This window comes from Capra hircus, chromosome 4 (assembly GCF_001704415.2).
Source record: "Capra hircus breed San Clemente chromosome 4, ASM170441v1, whole genome shotgun sequence".
NCBI classification, from domain to species: domain Eukaryota; kingdom Metazoa; phylum Chordata; class Mammalia; order Artiodactyla; family Bovidae; genus Capra; species Capra hircus.
In genome coordinates, this window is record NC_030811.1 from 111,009,199 (window position 1) to 111,021,906 (window position 12,708).

The 12,708-nt window shown below is 39.8% G+C and overlaps 1 protein-coding gene across 4 annotated transcripts in view; it reads right to left on the reverse strand.

Annotated features, from left to right (window-relative positions):
• The window catches only part of ANKIB1 (ankyrin repeat and IBR domain containing 1), a 154,963-nt gene that overhangs the window by 130,845 nt on the left and 11,410 nt on the right, over positions 1 to 12,708 (reverse strand). The window contains exon 1 of one of the 4 annotated variants that reach the window (XM_018047436.1): positions 1,740 to 1,927. The exons of the other annotated variants lie outside the window; for them this stretch is intronic. The gene's annotated coding sequence lies outside the window, so the exon portion shown is untranslated. Of the gene's footprint in view, positions 1 to 1,739; positions 1,928 to 12,708 lie in introns of those variants that run through there. 4 annotated transcript variants of the gene reach the window in all.

Genomic DNA, 12,708 nt, shown 5'->3' on the forward strand with positions numbered 1-12,708 from the left:
TATAGGTTTAATACTGTAAATTTCAAATAATGCTATTAATGAAACTAACAACTCAAACAATACATGTACAGAAGTCAACTGAAAAAAACTCCAGACGCCTAGGTCTATAAGGAAAAGGTCATGAAAACACCTAGTCTTATGGTTTAACCTATACTACAATCCCACCTGCATTTTATAGTAAAGAAACACAGGCTTTAGGAATGTGTTTCCCCAAATTTAATTATTTGGGGAAGGCCTTATGGTACATTTAGAAAAATCTGAAGACAAGCTTCAGTTTGAATCCTGGCTCTGATACTTACTAGCGTACAAGCTACTTAAAATTTTAGAGATTTTTTTCCCCCATATGTAAAATAGATAATTAAGCCTCCAATGCTGGGCTATTATAAAACAGAGTGACAACGTATATAAAATACATTCAATATCTGCTAAATAGTAGGAATTCAGCAAATGTACCTGGAGGAGGAAATGGCAAACCACTTCAGTATTCTTGCCTGGGAAATCCCATGGACAGAGGAGCCCGGTTGCAATGAGTTAGACATGACTGGGTCACTGAGCGAGCGTGCGCTGTATAATGTAGCCATCATCATCATCATTACTGACTTGCCTAGAATCACACAGCTGTATCTAGTTCCAATAACTTTTTTCCTTCTTTAAAAATGCTTAATAAAATTTTATACACAGTATAAAAATTGGAAAATACATAGAAAAAGATAAAGAAGAAAATTAAAAGATCACTATTACCCTTAAGCCCTATAATAATTAGTTAACATATTGGCATATTTTCCTTCTGTATGTACAGAGCCTTCTTTTAAGTCCAGAACTGGATCATGATGTAAAAAAAAGGTGAAATTCTTCTTTTGCACTTAATTTTTATCATGAGCATTTCCTCATTTGATGAACACATAATTTTGATATGAAACATAGATAACTGGGCTTCCCAAGTGGTACTAGTGGTAAAGAACCCAGCTGCCAATGCAGAAGACATAAGAGACACAGGTTCGATGCCTGGGTTGGGAAGATTCTCTGAAGAAGGGCACAGCAACCCACTCCGGTATTCTTGCCTGGAGAATCCCATGGACAGAGGAACCTGACAGGCTACAGTCCACAGGGTCACAAAGAACTGGACATGACTGAAGTGACTGAGCACACACACACACAGATAATAAATTAGTCCTTTTTTATTGTTTTATATTCAGCTCAGTTGCTAAGTCGAGTCTGACTGTTTGTGACCCCAGAGACTGCAGCACATCAGCTTCCCTGTCCATCACCAACTCCCAGACTTTACTCAAACTCATGTCCATCAAGTCGGTGATGCCATCCAACCATCTCATCCTCTGTTCCCCGCTTCGCCTGCCCTCAATCTTTCCCAGCATCAGGGTCTTTTCAAATCAGTCAGTTCTTCCTACCAGGTGGCCAAAGTATTGGAGCTTCAGCATTAGTCCTTCCAATGAATATTCAGAACTGATTTCCTTTAGGATGGACTGGCTGGATCTCCTTGCAGTCCAAGGGACTCTCAAGAGTCTTCTCCAACACCACAGTTCAAAAGCATCAATTCTTCGGCCCTCATCCTTCTTTACAGTCCAACTCTCACATCCATACATGACTACTGGAAAAACCATAGCTTTGACTAGATGGACCTTTGTTGGTAAAGTAATGTCTCTGCTTTCTAATATGCTAAGTTGGTTCTAACTTCACTAGTATGGATAAGCTTATGTACACCTTTGAAACTATGTTCTTACCCTCCACAAGAGGTCTTACGCCATGTGGAAGCATCTGTTTTTTCAGCGAAGTCTCTACTATTATTATACATGTTGACAGTCAAGTCTTGGTTTGCATCTGGAAGAAAGAATCCGCTTATACTTTACACATCTTTAGCTATTGACACTGAATCTTAGCATTAAGTACATTCCATTGCCATAGCAACAAAATAAAGGTTATGGGCTTCCCTGTGTCTCCTGTCTGCTGTGCAAGCCAGAGACCCAGACTGAGACTGGAAACTCTTCAACAGCAGAGAGAAGAACCTGAATCCTAAGTATCTGACTTAACGTTTTTGAATTCACTTTATATTCCATATATCTTAGTGAAGTACTGAAAGACAGAAGACTATAACAACCTTTAATACCTAAAAAAGACATGAAAAACTCATATTTGACCCACCAATGTTTCCCTGCATCCTGAAGAAATGGCAACAGGATAACTGTAAGTGCTTCAGTGATACTTTTTCAAATTGAAAAGTTAGAACAGGATTTAAAACATGATATGACAGTAGGGCACAATATTTGAACTGAAATATCTAAAGTGTATGACTTCTACAGCATTATGGTTCAAGTCTTGTTGGGCTTGAAAGAAAGTGGGCAAGGTACCTCTGTGCGATCTAACTGCTCCAATTAAGGTAGTTAGTAATCCCTCCAGGATGGACTGGTTGGATCTCCTTGCAGTCCAAGGGACTCTCAAGAGTCTTCTCCAACACCACAGTTCAAAAGCATCAATTCTTTGGCACTCAGCTTTCCTTATAGTCCAACTCTCACATCCACACATGACTACTGGAAAAACCGCAGCCTTGACTAGACGGACCTTTGTTGGAAAAGTAATGTCTCTGCTTTTGAATATGCTGTCTAGGTTGGTTATAACTTTCCTTCCAAGGAGTAAGCATCTTTTAATTTCATGGCTGCAATCACCATCTGCAGTGATTTTGGAGCCCAGAAAAATAAAGTCTGACACTGTTTCCCCATCTAGTTCCCATGAAGTGACGGGACCAGATGCCATGATCTTCATTTTCTGAATGTTGAGTTTTAAGCCAACTTTTTCACTCTCCTCTTTCACTTTCATCAGGAGGCTCTTTAGTTTGTCTTCACTTTCTGCCATAAGGGTGGTGTCATCTGCATATTTGAAGTTATTGATATTTCTCCCGGCAATCCTGATTCCACCTTGTGCTTCCTCCAGCCCAGCGTTTCTCATGATGTACTCTGCATACAAGTTAAATAAGCAGGGTGGCAATATACAGCCTTGACGTACTCCTTTTCCTATTTGGAACCAGTCTGTTGTTCCATGTCCAGTTCTAACTGTTGCTTTACAGAGGATTAAAAAATGCTCATTTCTCAAAAGAACATATAGACTTAGGAACGACATATGCTAGGGAAGCATGTTGCAATAAAAATCAGTAAAAAAGTAACTTCAAGTCCAAATAAGAGGCATAGAACAGGAGGAGCAGAAAAATAAGAGCTGGAAGTCAATGATTTGTAGCCTACTCTAGAAGCACATGATTGTCAGGTGCACTTATCAGAGCACTAGCAAAATAAGCACATAGTATAATAAATTCATGCAACAAATATTTACCGAGCATCAACCACGTCCCAAGTGTGCAGGGGAAATACAGCAGAACAAAATAAAATGTTTTTATTCCCATTCCCAGTATCTTATTCCCCATTCCCATGGAGTTTACACTCCGTATTCAATAGTGTAAGGTGTTACTGATAAAATAATAATAAAGTCAGGAAGAGGATAGAATTGGGGGATGTAGTACTTTTTCATAGGATGATTAGGGAGGGTGACATTTAAGATAAAATAGTGAGAGAGGCGCGGAGGGGAGAAGAAAAAAAAAAAAAAGATGAAATAGTGAGCTACATGCTATCTAGGGACAAGAGTATTCCAGGCAGAGGAAACAAGTCAGTAAAAAGAAACATGCCCTGTGTGTTCAAGTAACAGAGAGGAGACCTGTGTAGTGCACAGTGAGGAAGAAGTGGTAGGATATGAAGTCAAGAGATGTAACGGGGGCAGGCACACTGTCTAGGGTCTTGAAGGGTCATCATAAACCCTCAGGCTTTTATTTTGGATGAAAAGGGAAGGCACTAGAGGGTTTTGGGGAAAGGAATGAAATGACCTGACTTACTTTAACAAGATCACCCTGGCTGACTGTCTAAGAAGACTAATGGGGGTGGTGCCAAGGTTAGAAGCAGGGAGACTATTCAGAGAGCGGCTGCAATAATCCAAGTAAAAGATGATGACAGCTTGGACTGGAGAGTTAGCAGCAAAGGTAGTGAATACTTAATCAGACTCTGGATTTATTCTAAAAGTAAGAAGAGACAGAATTTGCTGACAGATTGGAAGTAGGGATGAGAGAGAGAAGGAAAAGACAAGAATGACTTCAGGGTTCTTGGTTTGAACACCAGGAAGAAAGGGGTTATTACTGAAAGAGGAAGACTCCAAGCGGTGAGGTGACTGGAAAGGAAGGAGACCTGCCTATATTTCAACGGTACACTCACGAAACCTATTACACGTCAGGTAGGCGAAAGGATACATAAGTATGAAGCTGAGGAGAGAGGTTTGGACTGGAGCTACCATTTAGAAACTGACAATATACAGGTTGTACTTCTTTTTGTATAAACAATTTAACATTAAAATATAAGCCTGCTGATGCTTTCCATACATTTTTCCAATTTTAAAATGCTGAGATTTCCTTCCTATCTATTCTATTCAATTATGAGTTAATTAAAGGCGTTAAATAGGATACAAAAATGAGAAGCCTTAAGTCCAATAAAGGAAAAGCAGTATAAACAAACGACACCAAGGAGTAAAGAGTGTGAATAAGGAAAAGGCAGGTGGTGGGAGGCATTATGGAGACAGTTTAGCTACATGTTACATTAAACAGGTCATTGATTTGTGATCGACACTGCCTGGATTTAAGAGCAAAAAATTCCATATGAAGAGAGGTAGCTTTAAAATGATAATCTAGATAGCAGGGGAATGAGAGACACTCCTGTGTAAATGGATCTGAACCATTTTTTTCTCACTCCAATCCATCCTGTATCTGACTACTAACCTTACATATGTACAATTCTGTGTTTACCTTCTTTTATGAAATAAGATTTGGAATTATAGCCAATTTCACTCAAAATTTTAAGATATTTCATTGTAGAGTTTCTTTAGTTTTGGGAGAACTGCTTTTAGATCACTGTGATACACATATATTTATATCCTGAATTTTTAAAATTTAACATCATAACCAAAAGTTATACAATTTTAAATACTGCATTAAATCTAAATTGTTGCAAAATTTTTCATTCATTTTATTATCTCCCCTGTCAGGGCTCCTCATCTAAAGAACTCTGAACACAGAAAATGATTTTCAATGAGGAACTGTTTTTTAAAATTCTCCCAATGCTTGTTATACAAACAGTACCATCCCAGAAGCATGAGAGAAATAAGTTAATTTCCTACAATAGATGCCAGAGACACTAGCAGCACCTAGGAACTTGCTGGAAGTGCAAACTCTCAGGTTCTTCCACGGACTTACTAAATCAGAAACTTTGGGGGTGAGGCCCGATCTGCACACCCAAGCTCTCCCAGTGACCAATACATGCTAAAAATTGAACATTAAGGCTCAATTCTCTCAAGGAATGTCTGCTGAAAAAGGCTACTAGACCATAAAATCTTGAACATAGAAACCTTATTATGTTTCACTTTTGACTGCCTTATGTAACTGGCATTTAATCCACATTCAGAATTTTGGAATGGTTAAATGAAAAAATCAGCGGTACCCCTCTCTCCAAGTTTCCTCGCTTTTCTACGTTCTGTGATACCAAGTTACCAGCCCCACCTTTACCCTTCCTTTCTAGTCCTCACTATTCTATAGAACAGGCCATGTCTTTCCAATCGGAATATTATATTCGAACTTTTAAAGTAATTCTGTGGATGCTGCGTCGTCATATTTCACAGCAAGAAAAATCCTTCAGAAGATTATTTCTCCAAAGGCATCAATTTACGGATGAGAAAATAAATGTGTGGAGAAATCACATGACAAGCACATCCTTAGACACTAAAAGATAAAATTATTACCTTCAGTCAACTTTATCTGGCCTGATTTAAAATAGCTAGTATATTAGATTTAAATAAAGAAAGGTGTTAGAAAGACTGGAAGAATCATCTTTATACCTGGTTTCTGGAAATAAAAATAAATATAACACCAAAATCCATCACTTTATTTATTTATTGGCAACAGTGTGTGCCCTTTATTCATTCCTTCATCTATACATTAACTATGGGGGAAAAAGATCCCTAACATTAATAAGAATGCTATTCAGCTACCTAGTGAAATGGAATGCAATGCTTGCCCCGACAGGGCACCCAAAGCTGGTGCGCTGGGACAACCCAGAGGGATGAGGTGGGGAGGAAGATGGGAGGGGGATTCAGGACGGGGGGACACAGTATACTTGTGGCCTATTCATGCTGATGTATGGCAAAAGCCATCACAATATTGTCAAGTAAATACCCTCCAATTAAAATAAATCAATTAACTTATTTTAAAAAATACTAAGTCCCAGAAAGGAATCTCAAGACTTTACAGTAACTGTTTCATTCAGGTAACGTGGCAATTTTTCTGACCAACATTTATCTTCCTGGTTATACTTCATCCAACACAGAGGCTGCCTAGAGAAAGGAGCTCCTCTGATACTCTGTAACCCAAATTGAAACCAATTTTAATTCTACACTCATATTATTTCACAAGGATTCAGAAGTAATTTATAAGCAAAGTACTGATAATTAAATAAGGAAGGGGATATAGTGTACTGAAGGCAGCGTGGTATACAGACTTTGGAGTCACAAAGATCTTTAGGTTTTAAGAGTGTGTGTGTGTTCAAAGATCTATTCAAGTGTTTTTAAGTTTTTTAAATTATAGTTGATTTATGACTGTTAATTTCAGGTGTATTCAATATTTTTGCAGATTGTATTCCATTATAGGTTACTATAAGATAATAGATGTAATTCCCAGTGCTATACACAGTAATCTTCCCTGTTAATCCTATTTCTTGCATGGAAAAGAAATGCAAAAAAGCAAAATGACTGTCTGAGGAGGCCTTACAAATAGCTGTGAAAAGAAGAGAAGCAAAAAGCAAAGGAGAAAAGGAAAGATATAAGCATATGAATGCAGAGTTCCGAAGAATAGTAAGAAGAGATAACAAAGCCTTCCTCAGCGATCAATGCAATGAAATAGAGGAAAACAACAGAATGGGAAAGACTAGAGATCTCTTCAAGAACATCAGAGATACCAAGGGAATACTTCATGCAAAGATGGGCTCGATAAAGGGCAGAAATGGTATGGACCTAACAGAAGCAGAAGATATTAAGAAGAGGTGGCAAGAATACACAAAAAAACTGTACAAAAAAGATCTTCATGACCCAGATAATCACGATGGTGTGATCACTCACCTAGAGCCAGACATCCTGGAATGTGAAGTCAAGTGGGCCTTAGAAAGCATCACTATGAACAAAGCTAGTGGAGGTGATGGAATTCTAGTTGAGCTATTTCAGATCCTGAAAGATGATGCTGTGAAAGTGCTGCACTCAATATGCTAGCAAATTTGGAAAACTCAGCAGTGGCCACAGGAATGGAAAAGGTCCGTTGTCACTCCAATCCCAAAGAAAGGCAATGCCAAAGAATGCTCAAACTACCGCACAATTGCACTCATCTCTCATGCTAGTAAAGTAATGCTCAAAATTCTCCAAGCCAGGCTTCAGCAATACATGAACCGTGAACTTCCTGATGTTCAAGCTGGTTTTAGAAAAGGCAGAGGAACCAGAGATCAAATTGCCAACATCCGCTGGATCATCAAAAAAGCAAGAGAGTTCCAGAAAAACATCTATTTCTGCTTTATTGACTATGCCAAAGCCTTAGACTGTGTGGATCACAATAAACTGTGGAAAATTCTGAAAGAGATGGGAATACCAGACCACCTGACCTGCCTCTTGAGAAACCTGTATGCAGGTCAGGAAGCAACAGTTAGAACTGGACATGGAACAACAGACTGGTTCCAAATAGGAAAAGGAGTACGTCAAGGCTGTATATTGTCACCCTGCTTATTTAACTTATATGCAGAGTAGAAATGCCAGGCTGGATGAAGCACAAGCTGGAATCAAGAGACTTTCAGGAGAAATATCAATAACCTCAGATATGCAGATGACACCACCCTTACGGCAGAAAGTGAAGAAGAACTAAAGAGCCTCTTGATGAAAGTGAAAGAGGAGAGTGAAAAAGTTAGCTTAAAGCTCAGTATTCAGAAAACGAAGATCATGGCATCTGGTCCCATCACTTCATGGGAAATAGATGGGGAAACAGTGGAACAGTGTCAGACTTTATTTTTCTGGGCTCCAAAATCACTGCAGATGGTGACTGCAGCCATGAAATTAAAAGATGCTTACTCCTTGGAAGGAAAGTTATGACCAACCTAGACAGCATATTGAAAAGCAGAGACATTATTTTGCCAACAAAGGTCTGTGCAGTCAAGGCTATGGTTTTTGCAGTGGTCATGTATGGATGTGAGAGTTGGACTGTGAAGAAAGCTGAGCACCGAAGAATTAATGCTTTTGAACTGTGGTGTTGAAGACTCTCGAGAATCCCTTGGACTGCAAGGAGATCCAACCAGTCCATTCTGAAGGAGATCAGCCCTGGGATTTCTTTGGAAGGAATGATGCTAAAGCTGAAACTCTAGTACTTTGGCCACCTCATGCGAAGAGTTGACCCATTGGAAAATACTCTGATGCTGGGAGGGATTGGGGGCAGGAGGAGAAGGGGACGACCGAGGATGAGATGGCTGGATGGTATCATGGACTCGATGGACGTGAGTCTGAGTGAACTCCGGGAGTTAGTGATGGACAGGGAGGCCTGGCGTGCTGCAATTCATGCGGTCACAAAGAGTCGGACACGACTGAGACACTGAACTGAACTGAATGCTATTTTTTACATGCATGTGAAGTTAAGTTCCTTCAGTTGTGACTCACTCTTTATGATCCTATCAACTGCAGCCAACCAGCCTCCTCTGTCCATGGGATTCTCCAGGCAAGAATACAGGAGTGGGTTGCCATTTCCTCCTCCAGGGGATCTTCCTGACCCAGGGATCAAATCCACATCTCTTGCATTGGCAGGCATGTTCTTTACCACTAGGGCCACCTGGAAGATCCCCTGTTTTACATGGTGGTTTTTATCTGTTAATCCCATACCACTGAGTTATCCCTCCCTACCTCCACCTCCCCTTCTGGCAACCATAAGTTTGTTTTCTATATCTTGAGTCTGTTTCTGTTTTGCATATACATGTATTTATATTATATTTTAGATTCCACATATAAATGATGTCATATAATATTTGTCTTTCTCTGTTTGACTTATTTCACTAAGCATATCCTCTAGGTCCATGCACGTTGGCAATATTTTACTTTTATGGCTGAGCAACATTCCATTGTATGTATATATGTATACATATATAGATATATACACACTACACCTTAAGCCATTTGTCTGTTGATGGCACCTGAGCTTGCTTCCATGTCTTAGCTATTGTAAATACTACTGGTATGAACACCAGGGTGCACGTTAGTGTTTTCATTTTTTTTTTTCTGGATATATCCCCAGGAGTGGAATTGCTGGATCATACGGTAGTTCTACTTATAGTTTTTTGAGGAACAAGGATTTCCTTTTCTCCACATCGTATCCAACATTTGTCATTTGTAGACTTTTTCAAGATAAGCCATTCCAAGCAGCGTGAGTTGCATTTCTCTAATAATCAGCAATGCTGAACATCTTTTCATACACCTGTTGGCCATCTGTGGGTCTTCTTTATAAAAATATCTACTCAAGTCTTCTGCCCATTTTCTGATCAGACTGTTGTTTGCCTATAAGTACAGGGCTTTACTTCTGGGCTCTTATGTTCCATTAATCTGTGTGTTTTTGTGCTAGGATCATTCTGCTTTGATTACTGTAGCTATACAGTGTAGACTGAAATCTGGGAGGGTCTTAGCTCCAACTTTGTTCTTTCTTCTCAGGATTGCTTTGGCAATTCTGGGTTGTTTGCACTTCCATGTAAGTGTTAGGATTATTTGTTCTAGTTCTCTGTGGATTCAAGTTTTAATTCCTATCAGTACTTGCCCTCATTTGATAGATTAGAAGCCATAATGTTAGCATACTGCCTCATACTGTAGATTATCTAGTCTTTAGTTATTTTAAAATACAGAATTCTTGAGAACAGAAACTATGTTTAATATTACTTCTGTATTCTCCTACATTACGTTCAATTAGGTGTTCAATAAATATTTACTGAACTAATATGGGACAGATTTTAATCTATCAGATAAATGTCCTACCTAATAGGTATCCTTGCTTTCAGATTCCAGCCCCCAAAGCATCCCCTTAAGCCAACTAGCTTAAGACAGATCTGCTTTTGTCAAATTCCACTTAAAAACCTTCCAAGGTTTCTAGCCCTTAAGCTGTTAAAGAGAAGTTCCGGCCAAAACCAGAATCGATCTCACCATAGTCTATGTCTCGTAACTCAGACCTACCTCTAAACTACGCAAGCTCCAGCAATGCTCTTCCCACACCCCTATAAACTCCTCCTCAGCAGGCTAACTTCTACTGGCCATCCAGGTCTCAGTTTAGAAGCCATTTCCTCTATCAAGGTCCCTGATCGTGGTTCTCCAAGCCTCCACCACCAATCAGGTGTCCTGCCTCCCTAACCTGATAATACACTCCACTCACCATCTAATACTATAATAAAGTATTTAACCTGCTTCCCTAATTAAGTGGTAAACTTGAGGACAGGATCACACGACATTCAGTTTTATACCCACCGTTAACAAGTTCTGGCACATTTATTGAGCATACTGATAAAGTCCTGTGTTCTCAACAACAGTTTCCAATTTGAAAGTACCATCATGCTTATTTCCCTGTTTACTTATAAATAACTGGGGACAAAAACAGCTGGCTGACTAATAAAGAAAAAGATTCTGGGGCCTTATTCTACACACATTTACTATGACACAGAAAGCAAAATCAGCATTAATTTTTTTCAAAGAACAGAAAAAACATTTCGTGAGTACTTATCACTAAAGGGGGACCTGTTTTGTCTTGGTCCCAACCCCAGAGGTTACAGTCATCAAACTGGATTTGATCCTCAACTAAAGAAGCAGAGCCATGGTTGATGGAAGAAGAAACAGAAGCTGCTGCTCAAACTGGAATGCCATCCTAGGACTGAAAGGTGACAAGCACCTGTTATGGATGACTGAAAAGGATGGCAAGTGAGTCTGCATCCCTGATAGGCCAATGGAACCACCACCGGCACCAGCCCTAGGCTTCCCACTGCTTCTCTTACAGGGGGCCTCCATATGCACGGATAAGAAACCAGCAGATACAGTGGGCTGATTGTAAGGGACTTAAAACATCCAGAGATTTCTGCCTGGGGCCCTGAAGTAATCCCTGCAGATACAGAATGATGACTGTACTTAAGGAAAGTGCCCATCCCCCACTTTGTTTCCACCACTCTCTTTGTGATTTCCAGAACAACTGAAGATGATTTCTGATTGACAGGAAAGACAATACAAGATCAGAAGAAAATTCAGAAAAAAACTTTGTACACCCAGAACAGTATAGAGATATTCTCAAGACTAGAATACTGGAAGCCATAGGGGAAAAGACAGACATAAATGATAATGTGGAAGACCAAAAGAAAATGTGTGGCCAATGATTCCACAAACTAAGACAAAAGCCAGAAGACAGACTGACAAAACATACTGGCAAACAAAGCTAAAGAATTATATCCAGAATGTATCAAAGGCAAGCAACAACTCAATGAGGAAAAATTCCAACAGGAAAGAAATAAGCAAAACTGTGAATAAGCACTTCAAAGACCTAAAAAATCAAAAGGACCAACAAATATATGAAAAGATGCTCAGCTTCACAAGTGGTTAGGAAAATGCAGAATTAAGCACCATAAGAAACTTTTTAAAACTGATCTGATAGTCAAAGAAAAACATCAGTGACAGCGAGTTTCTGAGGTAAACAGTTACTCTCAGACTGTAATGATGGCAGTAAGAACTGTGTCAACATTTCTGGAAAATAATCTGGCATTACTTGTCAAAATTAAGCAGTATACATTATGTACAAGATATTTCTCACAATATTGTTTGTAATAGAAGACTAGAGACAACACAGATATCCAAAATAAAACCAGATATGGCTTCAGATATCTACTGCTACACAACTAACCACTTCAAGCTTACTGCGTCTAAGCAACGTCATTTCTCACAACTCTATAGGTTGGCTGGGCCATCTCATTGCTTTTTTCACCTCTGGTTCCTCTGCAGGTGCACTCAGCTCAACAGTCAGCTAGGTTAGTACGTCCAAGATAGCGGGCTGGTGCCGACTGGGGTGTCTTGGTTCTCCCACCCTCCTGGAAGCTAGACCAGCTTCCTTACATGGCAGCTATGGGAAAGAAACCTTTGAAGTCCATCATATTCATTGGCCAAAGCAAATCATAAGGCTAGCCAAGATTCAAGAGCTGGGGAAAGAGGTGGGAGAAGCAGTAAAGGCTTGTATCAAAGAGGAATACATATCACTATGGGAGAACTTTGTGGTTATTAATCATTCTATCACCCATAGGCGGGGTGTGTGTGTGTACTATATACATACACACTATGCTCATAAATCTGTAGTTCTATAACAGTTGCATTCAGTTCAGTTCAGTTCAGTCGCTCAGTCGTGTCCGACTCTTTGCGACCCCATGAATCACAGCACGCCAGGCCTCCCTGTCCATCACCAACTCCCGGAGTTCACTCACTCACGTCCATTGAGTCTGCGATGCCATCCAGCCATCTCATCCTTGGTCGTCCCCTTCTCCTCCTGCCCCCAATCCCTCCCAGCATCAGAGTCTTTTCCAATGGGTCAAC